The sequence below is a fragment of the Spea bombifrons genome, chromosome 3, assembly GCF_027358695.1.
Source record: "Spea bombifrons isolate aSpeBom1 chromosome 3, aSpeBom1.2.pri, whole genome shotgun sequence".
NCBI classification, from domain to species: Eukaryota; Metazoa; Chordata; class Amphibia; order Anura; family Pelobatidae; genus Spea; species Spea bombifrons.
In genome coordinates this window covers 4119500-4144914 of record NC_071089.1, presented here as the reverse complement: position 1 = coordinate 4144914, position 25415 = coordinate 4119500, and the positions used below count along the sequence as shown (strand labels likewise).

General features: G+C 40.2%; 1 protein-coding gene across 1 annotated transcript in view; it reads right to left on the bottom strand.

Moving 5' to 3' along the window:
• The window catches only part of LRFN2 (leucine rich repeat and fibronectin type III domain containing 2), a 187843-nt gene that overhangs the window by 97783 nt on the left and 64645 nt on the right, over positions 1-25415 (bottom strand). Inside the window, exon 2 of the mRNA XM_053461141.1 lies at positions 578-668. The gene's annotated coding sequence lies outside the window, so the exon portion shown is untranslated. The remainder of the gene's footprint in view (positions 1-577; positions 669-25415) is intronic.

The following is a 25415-nucleotide window of genomic DNA, read 5'->3' as shown; positions in this document are numbered from 1 at the left end:
GAGCTCCCAGCCGGCGACCAATAGAGTTGCTCGCATAGACATTTAACTCCTGGAGACCATTGGTCTCCCCCGGCCTAGTTTCGGCCTCAGGAGTTAAAGGTACGTATGAGCAACCAATAGAGTCTTTCGTACGGACCTTTAACTCCTGGAGCGGGGAGACCAGTGGTCAGGTTTTGTACCGTTACTGCGTTAACCCCGTATTAACCTCTTCTAAAAAAAACGGCAAAAAACAAAGAAAACAACGAACACGAAGAATGTACACAAATATTCGCCCAAACTGAACACAGGAACAGGCAAATATTTATGGAATGCGAAGATTTTTTCCCCACGAAGATGAAGGCGAACATGAAGAGTTGGCCGGCGCCCAAGTCTAATAAATAGGGTTTTCCTTATCATCTAATTTAATTCATGCTGGGCCACAAAATATCTGGTTTTGGTTTAAGTCAAAAATCCTGCCGGTATCACTTTTCATTCGATCAAAATGAGTCACAATACTGAAGAATATGGAATATTTAGCAAAAACACACACAATATTTCTGATAATATTCTAGATGTCCGTAGAATATATAGAACTCACCCTAACTTAAACGAGGGAAGTTTTCCAGGATGAAAGCGCACATGGTCAGAGTCTTGGTTGGTTACTCACTTGGTTGAAAAAAAAAAATCACCTATAGAGAAAACACGAGGAAGGTTAATTAACGCAAATCTCAAAGGTAACGTTTCAATATCAAGAAAAGCAAGCAATTAAAGCAGGAACATATATAACAACCGCGAAGTATAGCCTTTCAATTATATTGACGAGATTGGCAGATTGAAGATATTAAGATGTTAATTTTATTGCTTGAATGGATTACATTAGAGTATAAATTTACTTAGGTCCCTTCATGAAGCAGATAATCAAGCGGGAATGGCCTTTATAATAGGGCTGAGCCTAGGGGCAATTGTCCTAGTTGTGCTCGTAGTGACCGTCCCGGGAACTCCATCTCCTACAATTACCCTCTTTCTGAATACAAGTTATGGAGAAGGCTTTGATGTCACCAGGATCACCAAGAAATTAATCGGGGGAATTTATGAACTTGACATGCGCGATATCATCAGCGTAAAAGCCCAAAGACACAACCAAGGCTGTTTTTGTAGTAACCACCACCATCTGACATCTGGTTCTCTGATATTGGGCTTGTATTCTAGATTAGTAGCTGAAAACAGCACATTATGACCATTTTCAGCTCCCCATCTTTGTTCATGAGACATAATATAGTCCTGGGAGTACAGAGGACCCCTGAGGTCCTAGGGACCTTCAAAGGTTTCTTGGTGCTCAAGCCTATCCTTCTATACTGCCGCGAATGACATCTGCAGCTAATGAATTTTGTAATTATTTATGACCAGGCAGATGCTGGGTGTTTGTTATCGTGTCTCTGGCTTATTCATGTGAAACGTTGGCGCTTCCATTTTATTAGCTCGATAATCTAACTGTACGTGAGTCCTCATTACACGTGCGGAATAATATATTCAGAGGCATGGGCATTCGGATCCACAATAGGAGAGATACAAGGAGAAGGCGGTCACGCGACACGAGGGAGGTCAACATTGTCTTATTAAGATGTGAAATGTCTTAGATCGGAGGAAATGGTATGGTCCATGTTGCTCATTTAGAACTTTTACTTAAAGTGGGCAAAGAAAGCCATAAGATGGGTAACTAGGTGTTGCTGCCTGCAAATGGGCCGATGGATTGGGTGGCCTATCCAACATTTTGTGGAGTTCTTATGGGGTAAAAAACTGATTGACAGAAGAAGTGAAGTCCAAATTGTATGGCTCAGTTTGATAAAAACTCGTTCTGTAACCGAGGTGGAAACGTTAAAGGAATGATCATCACGTAAATTGACATTATATTTCGAACTGCATAGGCAATCCTTTCTTGTGTTTTAGAATTTTAGACTGCAAAAATATTATTTTAACATTATTATACATACCATCAGAACGCTTTGCGCATGCTGAAAATGTAACCCATCATCTGTTTTCTTCTGCAATCTATTTCGATTTTTTAAATAACACTTTGAGGAAAAAAACACCCTAAATTTCCCATTCTAGAACTTTATAGTTGTTTCACCGTACGAAAATAAACAATTTTTGTTATCGAAATCCGACCAGACGTCCCCCATGCAGCTGTGGCTGGGATACTTTGGCTTAATTAGTCAGATAATATGTGAAATCTCCAGACGTGGATTAGCCTTTGTAGAATCGGAGAAATAAGCTCCATCCATCTCTTGGACTTGATGGTTGGAACTTGGGAGAGAATCGACAGTATCTGCTCAAGTAACGTGTCCTCCAGTGAAGCGTTTATGTCACATTCTTAATGGCATTACATACAGAAAGAGGCTATGGAGTTCTGACATTGTACGCTAGATGAGGACTGGCTGTTTGTGACCTTTAGTAAATCACTTAATCTTCTTGAGCCACCAGCTGGAAGGTTTTAGTTCTAGACCTGGATGCTGCTAGTTTGTTCATGTTCTGTACTACGTAACAAATTACACCGTCCATAACCTTATATAATGTGATTGTTATTATTTTAACTGCGTCTGTAAATAAGGTTGGTGATTTTATATAATTTTATTATTATTTTAACCGTGCAGAAGGTTGGTCGTTGGGCTGATGTAGAGGAAGGAGGCTCTATTATGGAGAAAATGTAGCACTTAAAAGCTGGAGAGAAAAAAATGAAGAATATTCTTGGAAAAATATAGAAATTCAGATTTTCATGTTTGATAAATAAAATAGTAATATCATAATATTAACCACACCACAAAACACATCAGATAACGTCATAATAAAGAGTCACCTTAAGATAAATATATAGAAAGTCTAAGAGATGCAAAGGAGGTGCTGGGGCTACCATGCGGAGGGACTGTGAGATTGGGTAGAGAAAGGGTTATTGGGTATTGAGTGGTCTTTAATGAGGTTTAAAGGGTACTGGGTGAAGAAGATATAAATGGGCAATAGGAAAGGGAAGTCTCTTTTTTACATGTGGTGAGATGCCTGTTGGAGCAGCTTCCTAACCACAAAGCAGCTAAGATCTTTTGAAGATCTCAACTGCCTGGCAGGTGGCACCAAGTCCTTGGCCTGTAGCCCCAGGTAAAGACTCGAGGCAAGACAGAGGATGACGAGGTGGCGCTGGCACTTTAAGGCCAGAGGTCCCACGAGTGACGTAGGTATGGCTACCAGCTGGATATCAGAATAGGCATATTTTTTTTATTTATATTATATTATTATATTATTTTTTTTATGTTCACCCAGCATGTGGCCGACCATATCCAGCCGGTGGCTGCACTTACCCAGCCGGTGGCAACTGGCAGCAGATCGGGTGATTATGGAAATATGTTGGGCAGACGCCAACTTGGCATTTGCCTGTTGTGCCAGATGGCCAACCCAGGCCTGTATAGACCTACATTTACCTTTAAACAGGGGAGGGAGACTGGGTTCCTCCAGTTAAGGTTGAGAATTTCAATTCACTAAATTACTAATAAACCGAGACGTAAAAGGGAAAAAAAAATCACCCACGTTAACAAATATTCTATAACTAGCAGGTTTTAAATAAAATAACCAACTGATAGTACATATGAGTAAATCTGCATTGCAATTTCTTAATTAGAAGAAGTAGATGAATAATTATCCGCTTAAAACTGTCATCCCCACAGGGTAAATTACAAGGCAATTCTTTACTTAAAAGACAAATACTAGAAATGATTGATAGATAACTATGAAAAATAATTAAGTGCTGTTAGAAAAAAAATGACTTATTAAGATAAATCAGATTAATGATAGTCTGTCAGAACAGATTGCATTGTATTTAACCGTTAATGTTCCTAATTGATGCAAGTATTTTTTTTCTGTAAAGATATACCCATTTAAAATAATTTAACCCTATACATTTTAAGTTTTGTTTAATGGTCTTCTGGAACTGAAAAGGTTAATAAATAAGGTTTAATGGGTAGCCTTGATTCTCAGTGGAGGTCCCACTTCACATTCCTTGACCAAGTTTGGACTACTTCCTGAGTACTGGGTCCTAGCTCCACCCCAGGTAGGTTCTGTCTCCTCCCCCTTCCTATAAGAAGAACTAGGCTGGAGCCTGGGGGGGACAGCCAGGATGGGTCATAGTCCAAGGGGGCCGCTTTGATAACCACTGTTCTAGGAAAAACTCTGGGTCATTTTGTGGAAGCTTGTGGTTAGTCGAGAAATATATTCTCAACATTATTAGGTAAGCAGAGTGATGTCACACTATTCCAACATGAGTGGTAATTTATAGTTTTGTGATGACGTCCTCATTAGAAAACAATAATATTGTATTATTATTAATTATTGATGTATATAGTGCTATCATATTTGACATTTAACAAACATTTTACAAATTTAGTCTGGCCTTTTTAAATGAATTATTTTAAATTAATTAAGTAGGTAATTTATTTATTCAGTCCAAGTAAAATATTTATTCATGTAATAAATCTAAACATATCTAAAGATTCCAGGGAGACAGAGTGGGAAAATATGCAAAAACTTACTCCATATCTGAAAAATGGTTAAAAGTAGCACTTTCCTCCCCCCCCCATAAATCTACCGCTAGGAAAATAGAGTTTCTGTTGTGATTTGCTTCACGTCATCATTATGTTTATGTCAGGACAGACATTATTATGAAGAGCCCTCACCGGCAAGTTTCTCCAGCAAGAAGGCCCAAGATGGCCCTGTATAATGCATCATTCAACGTATAAAGAAATCTCATTAATTTATCTATACATTATACAGGGCCAGCCAAGCTCTTCCGACGGCAGAAGCTCATTGAAGTTGGACCTTGTCAAGTATCAGAAAAGGAACTCTTCTCAAAACTCTCCTGACAACTCTCCCTTTAGCGAATAGACCCCAAACTCTTACATCTCTGATATGGGGACTCCATGGTACAGGGAATGTGTTATAGATGGTAAATTATAAGCTTTTCCTGGAGCAGATGGATAAATGAAGGATATGCTGGAGAACCTGATGGAACAGAGTGACGATTTTCCACCCGAAGAGGGCAGGAAACATTTAAAAAAGGGTGGTTTGGGACTCGAGGCCTCAAGGACCGCAAAGGAGACCCGGACCTGGTGCGCTATGCATGTAGCTCTTAATTTGTAGAAAAAAGGATTCGGAGAAGCAAGAAAAGAAAAAAAAAAAGCCACACAGCCAAAAATTATTCATTGTGACCTTTTCAGTTAAGTAAAACAAGTGGCTCCAAAGGACATCGTGTCACTACAAGCTATCCCGTGGCATAAAAAGAAATGAAGAACGTGCCTGGTTTGCTGTATATTTGATTCAGACCCTGCTTTAAGAAACTGTAACTTTCAGTAGACAGAATTAATGATATACCTTTTTTTTTTTTAGATTAAATTTCAGTGAACCAAAACTAGTATTAGCCTCGGAGGAAACTCTGTTTTGTTGTTTTTTTTTATTATTATTATTTTTATTTTAAGTGGCTGATCTCTAAAATCGCAGTTCGGGGCTTTAATTTGTTACCGTTTTCAAGAATATTCGTATGTTTTGGATTATAAAAAAAAAAAGAAAAAAAATTCTTGTCACGCAGGGCAGATCCCCAAAAACAGATCATGTGCCTGATACTGATTCACAGAGGTGATCTTCATCCGTCTTAATGCTTTATCAGAAGGAGATGCAATCAACATGATATGAAACCTGAAAAAAAAGCCATACATATATTGGACATGCATCATTACCATGTACGTTTTCAGAAACTGGTTATTCCAAGCGCGCTCAATCAAAGGTTACGCTGCACTTAAAAGCCGCTCTTGAGTTTATTCTGAGCAGGGGGTTGATGTAAGACACAGCGGGGAGGTAACGGAACAGAGGAAACTATTGATAACCCTTGGATTCTGGAAAGGGTACCAGCAAGCTGAATTATATTGTGCTTTGAGAGTCTACACGACTGCATAAGCAATACTGTATTTGTATCTATACATCAAAACAGCGAGAGATCGCTATCGGACAGCTAATGGATTTATTCAGTGTCAGTCCCCGTATCAGAGATGGAATTCTTACACCAGACAGATGTAAACTTTTATAGCTCTGATTTGTATCCAGGCTTCAGCTACCTGAAGCCCTCCCTTTTCAGGATGCGGGTAGGTGGTTCCACTGAGGTAATTGGGACGTTGGTGGACGAACCGTTGACATTGGTGGACAAACTGCTGATGTTGGTGGGTTGTCCACTGTCAGTGGGTTGTCCTCTGATGTTGGTGGACAGTTGGTGGTGGGTTGTCCGCTGATGTTGGTGGGTTGTCTGCTGATGTTGGTGGGTTGTCCGCTGATGTTGGTGGGCGCTCCCGCTGACATCAATGGCCGGTCCCACTGACGGTGAGTGCGAGGCTAGCCCAACATGGAGGAAAATTACTGTGTCTGGAGTGGAAGTGGACGAGGAGTGGGGCACGTCACAACGCCCATCCCGCAACCTGAAGTTTCTCGGTGATGACCCTGAAATCTCGAGAAGAAGCGTTATTTTCTGGACTCTCTGGGCGAAACACAGAGACTCCCTAGGTATGCCCATCTGGCCCATCTAGTCTGCCTGTTTTTCTTGCTGTAAAGATTTGGTCGGAGGCTCTTTCACCTCAGTATGTGTGGAAAAAGATGGGAAAATTCTCCTTTCTTCTCCCCCACACAAAGGCTGCCTGAACCAATCAGCAACAAAACAAAAGGGGAGTAATTGCTTAGTGGGGAGGAATAATCTTTTAGATCCTGAGTTAAGATGGCTGCTCTCATCATACACACACATGCTGGGTTTCTAAAACATACATCTTACTGACATAAGCTCTCTTTCTCTTGCCGAACGGTTGCCTTTTACTGTTACATTGTATACAATAACTAGAATCGAGCGGAAAATAGAAAAGGGAGCCTCTGAATGGTGACATCCAAAGCGTTTCGTCGACGGGAACACAAAGCAAATGGAAGTCACCGCATTAGCTCGCAATTACAGAGCTGCCAGAGGAGATGCCATAATAACAAGGAGGAAAAAATGAATAAGTATTGCGCAAGGCCGTGAAGTCGACAGGGTAGTAGGTTTGTAACTTGTGTTGATGGACGACAGTGCTTGCGGTTCCATTTGCGACGCGTTTCTGGTTAAAAAGATACATAAGGCCGTTGGAAAAGCCTTGGGGGAGCTCCGTAGCACCAGTATGCTGGCGGCGCATGTGCCACCCTCTTCACTTTGTGGGAATTTCACCATCTGTTCTGCAATATATATATATTTTTCCCTTTATTGCAGAAAATTCCCCTGAAACCGTATTAAGTGAATTTCTGACATTTTGACTGTTATGACAGCAGGAGTTCCCGTGTGTGTGTGTGTGTGGGGGGGGGATTTACACGCGTTTCCTATATTGCTGCACAATTGACTTCCTTTCAAAATCCAGAAACATTAAAAATATATATTTATCTGCTTTTACGCAATTTCATGTTTTTTTCATGTTATAAATATAACGGCCCGTCTTGTCGCCCGTTTCTCCTGCTGTAATGACTCAAACCTTAATCAGTCGTTGGTCTCGTCTTAGATTCAGGAGCCGTATGCCTATCCCATGCGTGTTTAATACCCTCACTGTATTACCCTCTACCACTTCTGCTGGGAGGCGGTTCCACTCATCCACCACCCTTTCAGCAAAGTAAAACTTCCTTCCGTTCCACCTTCCCTGCTGTATTTTGTTCAGCACGGCCTATTACACAATAGTTACCTATGACATGAATGTATCACGCGTTGGCCTCGCTCGCTATAAAAGAAAGCTCACAATCCCCATTTATTGCCCAGAACGGTGGCAGAAAATTTATGTCGTAAAGTAAAAACCCATCCTGCGATTCCGTGAGCGCCGCGCTGGGAATATACATTTTCTCGTAAAGATTACGTATAATAGGCTGTGACCGTGCCTCCGGTCGTAACTCTTTCTTTAATTGATCGCGGCGTCTTCTGCATTGTTCAATTCACAAACAAACAGCTGCTTTTGATATCGGTGTCGTGTATTGCGGCCATCTGCTCGGAGAGCGCTCCGTACCAGAGGAAAACAGTCGCTCTTATGCCGCGTCCGTTAAGTATCTGGCAACGCTCTTGCTTGAAGAAATCAATCCCTGTAACGTTCGCCAGTTTTCATCGAGGATCAAAATCCCCACCATCTGCTGTTTATTCCGCCGGTTGAGCGATGTCTGCGTTTCCTCGGTGACAGAGAATTAACCGGTCCGGGGCGGGTGTTTGGGGCGAACGCTGCCTTCCCTGCGCTTAGAGGGCGACGGTTACTGTCACAGCTTTTAGCATAAATACATTCATTCCTGTGTTTTGCTCCGACGTTCTCTTCCTTATCCCCACCCTTACAGAGACTGCCTGAACCAATCAGCAACAACCAGAAACTTAACAATCGGGGGGAGAAAACGTAAAGGGGAGGTCACATGATCACAGCATAAAACCCCAGCGCTGTATACAGTAATATACCCCCCCAGCACTGTATACAGTAATATAACCCCCAGCACTGTATACAGTAATATAACCCCCAGTGCTGTATACAGTAATATAACCCCCAGCGCTTTATACAATAATATAACCCCCCAGCGCTGTATACAGTAATATAACCCCCAGCGCTGTATACAGTAATGTAACCCCCAGCACTGTATACAGTAATATAACCCCCAGCACTGTATACAGTAATATAACCCCCAGCGCTGTATACAGTAATATAACCCCCAGCCCTGTATACAGTAATATAACCCCCAGTGCTGTATACAGTAATATAACCCCCAACGCTGTATACAGTAATATAACCCCCAGCACTGTATACAGTAATATAACCCCCAGCGCTGTATACAGTAATATAACCTCCAGCGCTGTATACAGTAATATAACCCCCAGCGCTGTATACAGTAATATAACCCCCAGCACTGTATATAGTAATATAACCCCCAGCACTGTATACAGTAATATAACCCCTGCGCTGTATACAGTAATATAACCCCCCAGCGCTGTATACAGTAATATAACCCCCAGCGCTGTATACAGTAATATAACCCCCCAGCGCTGTATACAGTAATATAACCCCCAAGCGCTGTATACAGTAATATAACCCCCCAGCACTGTATACAGTAATATAACCCCAAGCGCTGTATACAGTAATATAACCCCCAGCGCTGTATCCAGTAATATAACCCCCAGCGCTGTATCCAGTAATATAACCCCCAGCGCTGTATACAGTAATATAACCCCCCAGCACTGTATACAGTAATATAACCCCCAGCGCTGTATACAGTAATATAACCCCCAGCGCTGCATACAGTAATATAACCCCCCAGCGCTGTATACAGTAATATAACCCCCCAGCACTGTATACAGTAATATAACCCCCCAGCGCTGTATACAGTAATATAACCCCCCAGCGCTGTATACAGTAATATAACCCGCCAGCGCTGTATACAGTAATATAACCCCCAGCACTGCATACAGTAATATAACCCCCCAGCGCTGTATACAGTAATATAACCCCCCAGCACTGTATACAGTAATATAACCCCCCAGCGCTGTATACAGTAATATAACCCCCCAGCGCTGTATACAGTAATATAACCCGCCAGCGCTGTATACAGTAATATAACCCCCAGCGCTGTATACAGTAATATAACCCCCAGCACTGTATACAGTAATATAACCCCCAGCACTGTATACAGTAATATAACCCCCCAGCACTGTATACAGTAATATAACCCCCCAGCACTGTATACAGTAATATAACCCCCCCAGAGCTGCATACAGTAATAACTAGACTTGGGCGCTGGCCAAGTCTTCGTGTTCGTCTTCGTGGGGGAAATCTTCGTATCCCACAAACAAATATTTGCGCATTCCTTTGTTCGTTTCGGGCGAATATTCGTACACATTCTTCGTGTTCATTTTTTTTCCGTTTTTTTGTAGAAGGGGTTAATACGGGGTTAATGCGGAACGCACTACACAGCAGCTGTGGCACCAGGATTTGGTCGGGGGGGAGACCACTGGCCTTCCCGCTCCAAGAGTTAAAGGTCCGTACAAATGACGAATAGAGTCGCTCGTACGGACCTACAACTCTTGGAGCGGGGAGGCCACGGTCTCTGCCTGAATACATTATGTTATACAAAAACTAGAGCTTTTTCTTAAAAGGAAGACAGCAGAATATTTGTGAAAACTTAGTTTTAATTAATCTCATAAGAGTAATAAAAGTGGAGAAATCATCGTGCACACTCTGCACGAGTACAAGCAATGTTCAAGTTGTGACCTCACAACACATTGCGGGTTATGAAAATTCCGTAGAAGGATCATGAATGGTTCCATTGTACGATGGTCTTGGTATCTAAAGACTAAATGTTTGCATTTGTTTTCTTGTTTATCTTTGGGTTACCCTGGGTTAAACTTGAGATCTAAATGCAGTGGGACTTCTTGGCACTTCAGACCAGGTCTAGGTTCAGGGGAAGTCATAGCCAACTCTAGAAAAATATCTAGCTGTTCTGTGCCTAAAGTTTAGGGGTCAACGGTCCCCTATTGAGGTCAGACACAGTAAATGAGTAAGAGAGAGTGTCTACGTGTTTATGGTTCTCTCGTGTTTGCACGGCAGACTCCATATTACGTAGGTTTTATTCACATAACGTTGGCCAACATATACCATGAAGGTCCACCACCTGGAGTTGGTCTGGCTCAGCCCCGACTTGGCTTGGCCAGTGCTTTGTCCAGGTTACCCAGCTCTCTGTTTGTCTTCTAGACGTCAGTACTGAATCCTATCCTTCTACGGGACTTTGGTTACACTGAATTCCAGGGAGACGGCCACGTCTATTAATTGCTTCGTCACATGAGCTACACGGGGAATTGCAAGAATTGGATCCAGTAGACCATGGCCATAAATAAATGAGAATAGACATGGTCTCTACCAGTGATCTTCACCTTCTGACATCATTATCTCAAGGACTATTCACATGTGCTTTTCTGGTACAGCTTGTATCTACGAATAATCCCTCGTTATCCCAGGGAGCTACAAACGTCTAAAGCACCTTCCAAACCGCAACGAAGAGAGATTGCAGTCTACAAATATTTAGTTTTTTTAAAAAAAATGATTAACCCTGTACACGCAGTTTACAAAGACCGGTTTTGTATAAATATTGTACACGAATAATACAAAACATAGAATCTGCCGGCAGATCGGCCCCGTCCATCAGCAGTGTTTTCTGCTGTAATGACCCAAACCTTAATCAGTCCTTAGTCTCGTGTAAGATTCAGAAGCCGTATGCCTATTCTATGCATGTTTAATCCCCTCACTGTATTACCCTCTACCGCTTACCTTTGAAAAGTTTAGGGTCACTTAGGAATGTCCTTGTTTTTGAAAGAAAAGCACATTTTGTCCATTAAAATAACATGAAATGGATCAGAAATCCAGCGCAGACGGGGTTAATGTTGGAAATGACTATTGTAGCTGGAAACGGCTGATTTCTAATGGAATATCTTCAGTCGTACAGAGGCCCTTTATCACTCCCATCACTCCCATCACTCCTGTGTTCCAATGGCCCTTTATCACTCCCATCACTCCTGGGTTCATATGGCCCTTTATCACTCCCATCACTCCTGTGTTCCAGTGGCCCTTTATCACTCCCATCACTCCTGGGTTCATATGGCCCTTTATCACTCCCATCACTCCTCTGTCCCAGTGGCCCTTTATCACTCACATCACTCATTTATCACTCTTATCACTCCTGTGTTCCACTGGCTTTTTATCACTCCCATCACTCCCGTGTTCCAATGGCCCTTTATCACTCCCGTGTTTCAACGGCCCTTTATCACTCCCATCACTCCTGTGTTCCAATGGCCCTTTATCACTCCCATCACTCCTGTGTTCCAATGGCCCTTTATCCCTCCCATCACTCCTGTGTTCCAATGGCCCTTTATCACTCCCATCACTCCTGTGTTCCAATGGCCCTTTATCACTCCCATCACTCCTGGGTTCCAATGGCACGTTGTGTTCGCTGATCCAAGTTTAAGTTTAAAAGGTTGATGGTTAGAATAGAAACCCTTTTGTAATGATGTTACAGCCAGAAATGTCCTCGTTTTCCGTGAAAACAGATGAGTGACCCCAAACCTTTAAATGTTAGTGTATGTACCACCTTCTAAAAATGGCAGAATGAACAAAAATGTTACCCAAAAATGTACTAAATATTAATGTGTCTGTTTCATTTTGAAAACCATAAAAAACGAGCACCCTTTATAGAATCCAACGGCCAGCACGGAAATTATTAATTCTTTTTAGATTTCCAGGAATTTCACGCCTGTCTTTTAATAGCTTTTGGGTAAGAAATGTCTTTTCTATGTAAAGGGGTGTAAAATGTTCCATTTGGCTTTTGGTCAGAGGACAGAAGGAAAGCGCACGTTACTTTCCAGCAGAATTCCTCTTTTTTTTCCTTGAAAGCTTGCGTTCTATAAACCTGTTCTAAAAGCTCGTCTTCCATTTAAAAGGTCAGATTTGCTCGGCCCGGAGTCGCTCGGTTTCGGATAAGTATATACTTGCTTGAAACGCGGCATTCCCTGTGCTTTCAGAGTCATCGCGCTTTATCAGCCGCACCGACAGGCGGAATTGCATTAGATATTATTAGATATTAAGCGCATGCTGCACTGCTCAATAATAGATTTCACCGCGTTCCTGGGAGAAGCAGCCGTATAAATATAACACAAACTCGGACAGTGTTTTTACAACTTTAAGAAGAAGTGAGAACTCGCGCTCCCTTTGGCATATTTCTAAGAAAATATGAATTTATTATAGAAATTCACAAGAAGCTTCAATTCCACAACTAAGGATATGACAAGATGTTGGACATCACTCCTGTGCTCCAATGGCCCTTTATCACTCCCATGACTCCTGTGCTCCAATGGCCCTTTATCACTCCCATCACTCCCGTGTTCCAATGGCCATTTATCACTCCCATCACTCCCGTGTTCCAATGGCCCTTTATTACTCCCATCACTCCCGTGTTCCAATGGCCCTTTATCACTCCCGTCACTCCGTGTTCCAATGGCCCTTTATCACTCCCATCACTCCTGTGTTCCAATGGCCCTTTATCACTCCCATCACTCCTGTGTTCCAATGGCCCTTTATCACTCCCATCACTCCTGTCTTCCAATGGCTTTTTATCTTACATTATCTTACATTTAAACAAGGGGTTTAATAAAGTACAGGAGGGAATTTATTTCAAAGGAGGAGAAAAGTTACAACAAGGCACCAGAATCTACCACTAGAGGATCAGAGGCTGAGAAGGAATGGAAGGAAGTTTTACTGAGAGGATGGTAGATAAGTGGAACAGCCTGCCAGAAGAAGTGGCTGATACAGTAAGGGTACTTAACCATGCATTAGATGGGCATTTGGCTCCGGAATCAAGCATGGTGACACACTCAACAAACATCCCAAGCTCCTAGAAAAGAGTGGCACCCGGGGAGGAAAAAGGGGATTTGTGTCCCCAACAGGGACTATCCCTAGAAGGGATTATAATAATATAATGGACTTTTCTGAAATCTATTTGTTATGTTATATGCTACTTATATACAAATAATAATACTAATAATAACAGGCATCTCATTCTTCCTGATTCTCTTACAAAGGGCTTTGACCCATTAGCCATGATTAAGACTTCCTCTAATGATTACACATGCATTATTTTTACATGATTTAAACGACGTTTAATGCACATAATATCCATTATTCAATAATAATCCGAAACCGATAACAATTTGACGTCGGTTTCACTTTATTGCCTCCGCGTAAGCATTGAGTGGGTTCTGCGTACGGTTCCCGCGCCGCCATCGTATTCCATTGATTTCTGCTGTTTGGTTAAGCTAATCATTAAAAGGTCCATTTAAAGCTTCACCCCTCCCTGTATGTGAATTTAAATGTAATTCCTCCATCAACATGATTACAGGTCAATCCCAGAGTCAGGGTTTGACGAGTAAACAAAAATATTATTATTTGCGGCTGATTACTTAATCAATAAGGTCCATTTGAAGCTGCTAGGGCAGATGTATTAATAAATATATACTAAGGTTTTTTTTTTCACTAATCACAGAAATTAAAAATTATATTAATAATTTCATATAAAAGATAACGATAAAAACCTAATAATGAATATATATATATATATAAAATAATAATTTTTATATATATATATAAAATAATAATTTATATATATATATATATATATATGTATGTATGTATATATATGTATGTATATATATGTATATATATATATATATATATATATATATATATTGTTGGCTGCTACAATAAGACAGTATGTTTATTTTATTTAAAAATTAGAACGAGTATTTTTAATAAATATAATGGACTTCATTGATTTTTATCATTTTTATACACCAAACATTTTTTTTCTTTTAATGTTATTTTTATTGTAATTACTATCCATTTATGTGATTCAAAATCCAAATTGTATAAAATCGCAGGAGAGCGATTCAAATTCACTGGACTAAAAAGAAAAATTGTGTTTTTGGCTCCGTGTTGTTGCTCGCTTTGTACAGATTATTACGTTATCCAAAAAAAAGATAAAAAAAAAAGGTAAATCAGATTTTTACATATTTCAATCATAATACAAACCATAAAACCAGTTCTTTAAAAACGACCTTCTGTGATTCAGATGCTTGGAATTTTAGGCGCCTCTCATCCCAGGCCATAAAAATAAAGGTCGTTCTCCTAATATTGCGGTTACTTAATGGAAGCAACGAAAAAATAATTGGTATCCGGGGCTGAATTTTTTTTAGACTCCATGGAATTTCTGGAACCACCAGATTCAAACATCGTGCCCAACACGGGACAGAAATATCTATGTTTAATGGGAAAAATAATGAAAAGCGAAAGCTTCTTTTGTTTCAGAATTAGTATAGAGTTTAGGGGTTAGAAGAACCATTAAGAATCCGTTGCAGAAACGTTGTGCGCCTTGACATGAAGTTGGGTGGAGGAGAAATGTTAGAACTACAGGGTCAAAGGGTCAGAACTAGACGTCAGAGAAGAGACTAGAATATACTGAAGCCGTAAATATTCTGATTGCATAAAATTGTAATTTTTGACATTGGAGAGATCCCGGCAGTCTCGACGTACAGGCAAGGGGAAGCAGCTGGCAGGTGCCCATATGTCTATGATCAAGCCCATATGGGCGAAACGCGTAAGACGCGGATTCTCTGTCTTATTTTTATGGATGTGTAGAAAAAAACAAGCTTTGTGGTTTTAACGAATCTCCATATTGTCAAATTTTGATATTAAAATCCAATCTCTATGACTGGTTGATGAAGAATTGTGAATGAAGACGTTGTGGACCTTCAGGCTTCCCTAAGAGATGTAGTCAGAGTGATATTTGGCGTCCCGGCCCAGAGTCTCATTCAGTCTCATGTTTAATTCAAGCAAGAGAGAGAGAGGCAGAACAAATACTTTCGACTGCATTCATTTCACGAAAATCAAATGAGATTCACCCCGATATTGGCTCTGGAGACTGCTGCTTGCTTGACGAAGCCGGCCATGACTACAATAAAAGATCCGTTTGATGCGGGATAAAAGGAGTGATGCTGACTAAGATTTCAGATCTAAATATATAACTTTTGGGGCTTCTAACACTCACTTATAAAAATACTAATAACGAAATGAGATGTTACCCCAAAATTAACAATTAAGACCATCTGATTTTCCAAATATTACATTTTCAGGCAATGTCTCATGTACATACCTGGGACCGCCCACTGACTTCAGCAGAACCGCCCACCAATATCATTGGGACCTCCTACCGGCTTCCTGCAAGGGGGGCTCCAGGTAGCCTGAACCAGAAAGTTCCCAGGTACGTATACTACATGAGCAGCCGCCTAAACTTCCTGTTTTCAGGATCTACATGATTATCACTTCCTGTTACGTTATCTCTCCCTTCTATTGTTAAGTTGCTGATTGTTGCTGATTGGTTTAAGCTGCTTTTTTTTAAGGGTGGAGGGGCGAGAAGGGAGAGAACATCAGGACATGAGATGGATTGAGATGATGTTTCTCAAGTTCCATACAAAATAGTTCCTTACCTTTAAACCCAAAACCTCCAAAATAATGATGCTCCATCCAAAACATAACAGCGGTTCTAGTAAATGAATCTAGTTTTGATGAAGGTGTCAGTGACTTCTTATGGCTAAACACTCGGGAATGAGGATGAGGGGGGTAACTCTTCAATCATTTTCTTACAAACTGCAGGAGTAGTGGCAAATTGCTTAATTTGACCCCAAAATGTGAGTGCTTTAAGGCACAACCGTGGAATTAAACGAAAACCATTTTTTTTAGATCAAACAGGCAGCTCCGGAGAAAGCATTTGCAAAATGCTCGCTTAAAATTTCTAATACCTGCACAGGATATTTGAGTCCGCATTTACTCATTTCCAAAGCAATTACCCTTTGCACTTAATCTTTATATCATTTCCTGAACGCGTTTTTTTTTTTAAATAGCAAAATACCATTTCCAATACCTTTAAAGTCTAGAAAGGAACGGAACATTAGCATATACACGTCAAAAGGATTTTGAAATCACATTTCGTATATTTTAGCATTAAATTGTCTTTTGTAAGCCTTAAATAAATGGTAAAATGGATGGAGAAAATAGTGGAATTTATTTATTTATTTACTGTCCTTGATTTTTAAAATTCTGGATAAAAATAGGCAACGTAAAAATACCTGGGAACTTCTCAGGGTGGGCAATACGGAGCTCTTCCTCTTCTGGAGAAGCAGCTTCGATAAAGGGGAGGGGTAGTCATGTGTGGAGGCTGGGCTAGCCATGAATGGGGCAGGGTTAGCCCTAGACAGCCTTTAGTGGGAGGGGAAATGGGCAGGGAGTGGGAGGGAAGTGGGTGGGGAATGGGCATGGCCAAACGGTCTTCTGCCTGGAGGATTTAGAGCCGCTCGGCCTTCCAAACGCAAGTTAGAGATTATTATGAGGGACTTGATTGGTTTTGTTAGCTGGTAAGGATCAATCTGTATATTTCCCACCGTTAACAGAATACATCATGGACCCTTTATCACGCCCCTTGATCTTGGTAAAAAGGGGTAAAAAATCAGGAGGGCCGAAATATTTTTTATGGTGGATATTTCTGTGTCTTTGATACTTTGTACCTTCCTTTTTTGTTACAGCCATAAAATCCTAATTTCCTGATAAGAAAATTATTTTGCATATTATTTTATTTTTTTAATGGATTCATAACAGATTGGACTTTTTTTTAACGTATATTATATGAATGTCTTTTTTTAGATATTGCGGAGTTAACTCCAAATACGCTTGAAGAATAACACACTGAAGACTCAAGACTTGCATGTCATCGTATTTAATAATTAAACGTTTTTTTATATTATATTACCTACTGATACCATTATTTCTCTGGTTCTGAGCTTGTGGTTTCACTGGAGGTGCGGAGACTGATCTGAAGTGCCTACAGCGCTACAATTACAATGTGAGTGTGAAAAAAAGGTCACTGTTCTCAGAGATTACTACGCAATATATTTTTTCGTTTTTTTTATAAATATATGAAAATATTGGAGAAAACATTTCACAACAAAAGAAGAATTTCCAAGGTTGTATATTCATTAATATCAGAGATAGCACACAATTTTCTATTTTTTTTTATTGGTATTTCTTTTTGTGTGATTTAGGAAAACACACAGATATTATTGCATTTTAATGTTAATTACTATTTATACTGTTCATTTCTATTATTATTATTTTAATTTTTTCTCTATTTTTTATTTATTTTATTTTTATTTTTTATTTTATTTAGTCTGTATACTCTGTATGTAAAACATTTTCTGGACGTGACTCCCCAGGACAAACGTGACAGCGAGATAAATCTCAACCTATTCTTCCTGGAAAAAAAACCTTTATTTATTTATTAATTAATAAATAAATAAAATTATGTGCTGCTGGTCCAGGGTTTAGGCACAGAGTGATTCACATTTTTGTTGTGGTCCTTATCAAGTTTTTGTGGGGCAAAAGATGCTCCGTATTTTTACTCCAAAATCCAAACCATGGTTCTCGTTATTGAGTCCGCAGTGCTGCGATATCGTGTATGCATGCGCTACATCGGAAAATTCCTGTTCATACACTCCTAGAGTTTTCCCCCTTGGCCGCTGACCGTTGACATAGCCTAATCTTGTCCTTTTACCTGGTCCTTGATATGTTCTAAGCTCTCCAGATGCCGGTGAATGTCATTTTCATATTACAAGGACCGGTATAATACTTAAAGCAATACCCAACCATTAAATTCCGATTACTAGCGCAATCTGTTCAAAATGGAATCGCTTCTAAATCTTGTTTTAGTTTATGATTCTTATAAAAACTGTTTTCCGGAGCTGGGTCTGAAATTTACATAATGACTATGATGCCTCAGTAAGAGTAGCGGTAGTTAAGGGCATACAAGGAACGAAGCTTGATTTCAGAGTCATAACATCTGGCAAAACATTACCGAGTCTGCGGTCCGCATGACCGCCTCTAGGCAGGGGAGAGAAGCACTGCTTTCAGAACCATAATCTAATTATATTCCCTAATGTCAAGCCTGAAATGGTCTCCTTTTTTGAGAAGAAACTCTTTTTCTGTTCTTTCTCGGCGGTCAATGTTCAATTGAAAGTTTTAAGAGAGCGATGCGAGATGATATTAAAAGAAACAACCCTTAAAGGGTTAATGAAGTACAAGTATGATTGCGGTATGATATAAGTCATCATGACAATGTTGATTCTGATGTCATGGATGGTTTTGGTGATGTTTATAAAGAGAAAGGCCAGTTTGGCTTCTTCATGCGGAATTCCGTCTTAAGCCAGCGGTATCATGGGACTTCCATGGACTTCTGCTTGGTCCTACTGATAATTTCCAAAGATTCTGCCCAGTTTTTTAAGATAACGCTATATAAATTCTGGGGCAAGTTTAAGAAACATTGGAGAAATCTAAATTATCCGTATTTGTGTTCTATGGAATGCTTCAGATAATTACTATGCTCCAGAACTGATCTAATTTAGTCTTGGTCAATAAGGCCGTGGTTTTAAGACCATCCTTACATATAGATCCATCAAAAACATGGTTTTAGGCATGAGAAGGATAGATCGTAAGCATCTCTGAATAGGTGGGTTTTTAGTGAGCATTAATTATTAGGATAAGTAGGGGAGAGTCTGACGGGACAAGGCAAGGAATTCCAGAGAATAGGAACAGCCGCGGGTCTTGGACAAAGAGAGAAGAGGATGGTTAGGATAACATCGGAGATAAGAGGTATAGGGGGTGCAGTGTCAAGGGCTCAGTAGGCCCTGCTTTTCATGTAATTTTGGAAGGTATGGAAGCCAATGAAGGGACTGGCACAGGAAGGCACCAGCTCAAAAATGCTGGGATATTGTACAAGTGAAGATGATGGGCAAGTGGATGTGAGTGGTGGAGGTGAGAGTCCGGTGTGACACCAAGGCAGTAAGGTTGTGAGGTTGAGTAGATTCTGGAATTCTCACGAGTGATGGAGATATGAGGAACTGGAGAACATGCCGAGGCATTATTACTGTTTCAGTGACTTTTCTGTGAGAGCACATCGGAAATCCACCTCACGTGTGTTCCATGGAAGAAGCCGTCTTAACTTCCCCATCTCAGGATCAGCATGGGTCATCTCTCCTCTTCAGCTGCTGATTGTAGTTGATGGGTTCAGACAGCCTTTGTAAAAGTGGGGAGAGAACTTCAGAACAGGAGGTTCATTAATATTTTTCCCCCACCACAATTGGTTTGGGCATTTGGTTTAACCAACCTTTCCACTTATGGAAGCTAAGTAGGCGCTCAGTTTCCATAAGCGGAAAGTTGGTTAAACCAAACGCCCAAACCAATTACACCGATTGACACGCAGCATGTACAATCTATAGTTAGCGTCAGTAAATAAATGTACTTACTCTAGAAGCTCTGACAGCTACAGTTGCCCTTTAATGCCCTCTTTAGATGTATTAGCATTATGAAGCAAGGGAAATAAACCTTATTTTCCTTGGCGACGTTTGACAAATCGTCTGAACGCTGGCGATCAAAGGTCATGCTTTCAGTTCACGTACTTAACAAGAAACGGTTCTACTTCTTTCACCGGCAGGAACCCAACGTGCGTTCACAATAGACGGTCACAACGAAAGCTTTAAATTACACGTATTAATGCTGAACTCATTCAGTAGCTTTGATTCCTTGAAATATTAGGGTCTGACAACATCTCCATGGAGAAAGAAAAGCCATTTTGTTTCCTGATAATGGGTTAGGTTCGAATGAATCATTAAACCCCCATGAGGCTGAAAGCCTTTTACCTCCATCTGCTTTGGCCGATAAACCAGTCGAGGCAGGACAAAGTAGTTGTATATTTCAGGAGATACGCTGATTTATCGTTGCCTTCAAAGTGCAAATGAAATAAGACCTTCTTGCCGCCAAGTTCACCGGCAGATTGTTAAAAAATATATAGATACAAGTAATGTATATAGAGGTCAGGAGCTCAGACCAAGTCAGTTCATTCCCGTATATTCAACAAGATGGACTATAAGAGCGTCCATTAATCATTCGATGACCTTTCGGTAGTAACTATCCGTGACTCCACGTGATCTCTGGCCAACAGCGTTAAAGTCCCTCGGCTGCATCGGAACGCAGTGTTATTCTAGGCTTGAAGAAAGGTTAGTCGAATTTAATCACTGATGTCTTCTCCGGGCTATCAACGTTCTTTTCTTTCCTGAGGCATCAAAATTTTGAGATGTTGGTCAACTCACGGAGAGAGAAGAAATAAACTCTTTACAAGTCGACAGATGCAAACGACGCAAAGTATTAGGTTTGAAGTGGAAGGTTAACTAAAACATTTGTTGCCCCATGCCAGCAACCCCCCCAGCCGCCATCTTGATGGCCACCAGCCTTACCACAAAGACAATTTTGACGATTTTTGCACTATGTTTGCTGACTTCAGAGGAAAAGTTACTTTGTTGCACAGATAAGGACAGCCGTTTCTGTTGGTCGCGATTTCAGCCACCTCTGCTGGGAGACTGTTTCACCTATCTACCACCCTCTCAGTAAAGTAAAACTTCCCTACATTACACCAAAGCCTCTGACCCGCTAGTTGAGACCTTCTTGTTCTTACATGTCTCCTTCACCCAACTTCATGCCAAGACACGCAACGTTTCTGTAACGAATGCTCACAGTTTCTCCTAAATCCAAAATTCTGTAGTAATTTTGAGATAAAAGAAGCTTTCGCAAAGTCAACTTTTCATTATTTTTCCCATTAAACATAAATATTTCTGTCCCGTGTTGGACACGATGTTTAAATCTGGTGCTGCCAGAAAATCCCATGTGATTCAACCCCAGAATTTATTTATTTTTTTTCCATATTTTTTACCACAATATTACGAGAACAACCTTTATTTTTATGGCCTGAGATAAGAGACGCCTAAAATTCTAAGCACCTGAATCACGGAAGGTAATTCTGATTTTATGGTTTGTATTATATGATTGAAATATTTAAAAATCTGAATTACTTTTTTTTTTTTTTTGGATAACGTAATAATCGGTACAAAGCGAGCAACAACACGGAGCCAAAAACACAATTTTTATTTTTAGTCCAGTGAATTTGAATTACTCTCCTGCGATATTATGCAATTTGGATTTTGAATCACATAAATGGATAGTAATTACAATAAAAATAACATTAAAATAAAAAAAAATGTGTGGTGTATAAAAATGATAAAAATCAATGAAGTCGGTTATTTTTTTATTTTTTTAGTATACTTGTTCTAGATTTAAAACTCAAAAAACTATATTTTTTAAGTGGCAGATAAAGTATAAAAAAAATATTAAATATTAGGGTTTTTTTATATGATTAAATATTAGGTTTTTTTTATATGATTAAATATTAGTTTTTTTTATATGATTAAATATTAGGTTTTTTTATATGATTAAATATTAGTTTTTTTTATATGATTAAATATTAGGTTTTTTTTATATGATTAAATATTAGGTTTTTCAGGGCTAGACCGGCCAGTGGATGCCTTTAGCTTGGGGCCACGTGCTGGGAAAGTGTTGCTTGCAGCCATAGACAATTTATCGACCGCTGTCCTTAAACTGCCAAGAACGAGTTTATCTTTCCCAGTATTGGCTCTTTTTACAGAATAAGGTTAGTAATTTAGGTTGAAAATGGCCGATGAGTTATGATGTTTCATGTATGCCGGTCCCGGCTGTTGATCCAGAAGAAGGGGAGGAAAAAAAACACAATTGTGTCTCAAAAAGGAGAAATGTTCCTCCTGAATAGAAACACAGAACCTGCCGGCAGATCGGCCCCTTCCGGCCCCCGTCTAGCCGCCCGTTTCTCCTGCTGTAAAGACTCAAACCTTCATCAGTCGTTGGTCTCGTCTTAGGTTCAGGAGCCGTATGTCCATCCCATGCACGTTTAATACCCTCGCTGTATTAGCCTATACCACTTCTGCTGGGAGACTGTTCCTGTTATCTACTACCCTCTCAGTAAAGTAAAACGTCCTCAGCCTGAGACCCTCTAGTGTTAGGTTCTGCTGATTGGTCGGACAGACAGTAAAGGAAAGGGAGAAGAGTGAAGAGGTAATAAAAGCTCCTTGCTTTTAAACAAATTATCTAAAAAAACAGGTAGTTTGAATTAATAATTTTAGTTATTTTGCTACGTGTCGTGGTTACAATTTCCCTTAAAATGTTTTTACATCCACCGATCAGTTTTCACTTCCTATTCCTGAGAAATGATATAAACAACACAAGATAATCTGATAATTAGTTACAAAGTCGGAATAATGCCCACGAGATGACTTTTTTTTGTCAGAATTAGTTATAAATGCAAAAAAAAAAGAAGAGGAAATCTGTTCTCCCTAACGCAGAGAACTCGACGCTCCCTTCATATGCTTTATGTGGAAATGAATGGAAAATTATTACAAATAAAAATAAAGATTATTAATTTTTACAGTTCTACGCATGTATGTATATATATATCCCATTCAAACGTTTGGGTTTTTTTTTTTTAAAGAAAAGCACATTTCCATTAAAATAACATAAAAAGGATCAGAAATCCAGCGCAGACGGGGTTAATGTTGTAAATTACTATTGTAGCTGGAAACGGCAGATTTTTTATGGAATCTCTTCATAGGCGTACAGAGACCCTTTATCACTCCCATCACTCCTGTGTTCCAATGGCCCTTTATCACTCCCATCACTCCTGTGTTCCAATGGCCCTTTATCACTCCCATCACTCCTGTGTTCCAATGGCCCTTTATCACTCCCATCACTCCTGTGTTCCAGTGGCCCTTTATCACTCCCATCACTCCTGTGTTCCAATGGCCCTTTATCACTCCCATCACTCCTGTGTTCCAACGGCCCTTTATCACTCCCATCACTCCTGTGTTCCAATGGCCCTTTATCACTCCCATCACTCCCGTGTTCCAATGGCCCTGTATCACTCCCATCACTCCTGTGTTCCAATGGCCCTTTATTATTCCCATCACTCCTGTGTTCCAATGGCCCTTTATCACTCCCATCACTCCTGTGTTCCAATGGCCCTTTATCACTCCAATCACTCCTGTGTCCCAATGGCCCTTTATCACTCCCATCACTCCTGTGTTCCAATGGCCCTTTATCACTCCCATCACTCCTGTGTTCCAATGGCACGTTGTGTTCGCTGATCCAAGTTGAAGTTTAAAAGGATAATTGATGGTTAGAAAACCCTTTTGTAATTATATTACAGATAGAAATTCCCTTCTTTTCCATGAAAACAGCTGAGTGACCCCCACATTTTTAGATGGTAGTATATATACAGCAACCTTTTTATCTTTCTTTCATTTCTTAGGCGTTGCATGATTATTCCTCCCCATTGATTAAGAACCAGCAAAATTCAATAGCACTGTCACAAAAGGCAAAAATACAACATAACTAAAATTAATGAATTATTACCATTAAAACTGCCAATATAAAAAAAACAGGACCCTTTCATAATCAGACTCTAGAAGAAGAGTGTCCTGAATTATAAACTAATTGTACTTATTGACAACTATTATTATTCATTGTTTTATATAGCGCCATCATATTCCGCAGTGCTGTACATTGATAGGTAGTTTTAATTAAAAATAAATATTCGAAAAAGCTGTGAGGGCCACAGTTCTTACGCAATTCTTACACCTATGTAAGTTGTCTTAAAAAATGTAAAAAAAATGGCTTTTTTGCAACCTCCCCCTGTGCCTCCGCACTTCGCCCATTTGTCGGTACTCCAGGGCCCAGGACAGGCTTCACGTCGATGATGGCCCTGTAAGCATATCTGGGCACTATCAGGGTTTGACCCTGAATAAAAGGGTTTTTGCCCCAATAGGAAGGTGAAGCAGCAGATTCTCAGGGTAACAAAGTGTGTTGTTGTAGTTGTTATTGTTTATTGTTTCATATAGCGCCATCATATTCTGTAGAGCTGAACAATGTTATGGTTGATATCCCTGCTTGAACTCAGGTGACATCATTAAGTGTCTCTTCAATAATGACAAGTCAAGGTTTCCATGGGGGCCGATATTAAAGGGTTAATCTCTCGAGAGTCTCTCATTGAGTAAGTTCCCGGGTATGGAAGTAAGTTTGGTGCCTTCCATAAGATATTTGTGATAATAGCTTTACATCGCTTGTGCCTCCTGCATATTCCGGTAAAAAGAAAGCCAGTGGAGTCCAGGAAGTGGGTTTCTACTTCCTGCTTGGGCTCATGGTAGGATTCCAATGCCATGGTAGGATTCCAATTCCAATGCTTCTGCACTGAAGGATCATGGGAAATATGTAAATAACGCCCTGCGGTGGAAGCCAGAGCAAGAAAATCTACATCTTAAAAGCAGAAAATGTAAAATATTTGTTCCTCCGTTACTGACTGGCGGATAGTTTGAAGTGTTGACGTGTCTTTTCCTCAGATGAGACAATTTCATAAAGGTAATAATTACTACGATATGAATGGGAATCTTTCGAAAGCAATAGATATTGTATCAATAAATATATATTTTCTGCCAGGGTTACTTTAAGCAGTTATAACCCCTGTGACGGGAATGATCTGTACCCCGAAAGAGTACACCAGCCAGACAATCCTTCCTTCTCCCGATAGCCACCGGGAACACAAAATTTCAACCATCAAGCAGGACACATAACTCTTTGAGAACCTCAACAGCACTAAAGAACGCAGAAGCATAACAATACACTGCTTTACTGCAGCACCGAAGCTTACCCCAATTTTTTATTTTTTTGGAGCCCGAGGTGCGTGCTCCTTTGGTGCAGCATTCCGTGCTTTAGGGCAGCAGAAGTCTGAAGAACTATTCTGGTTCTCCCCAAAGGGATGTTCCAGACTGAATT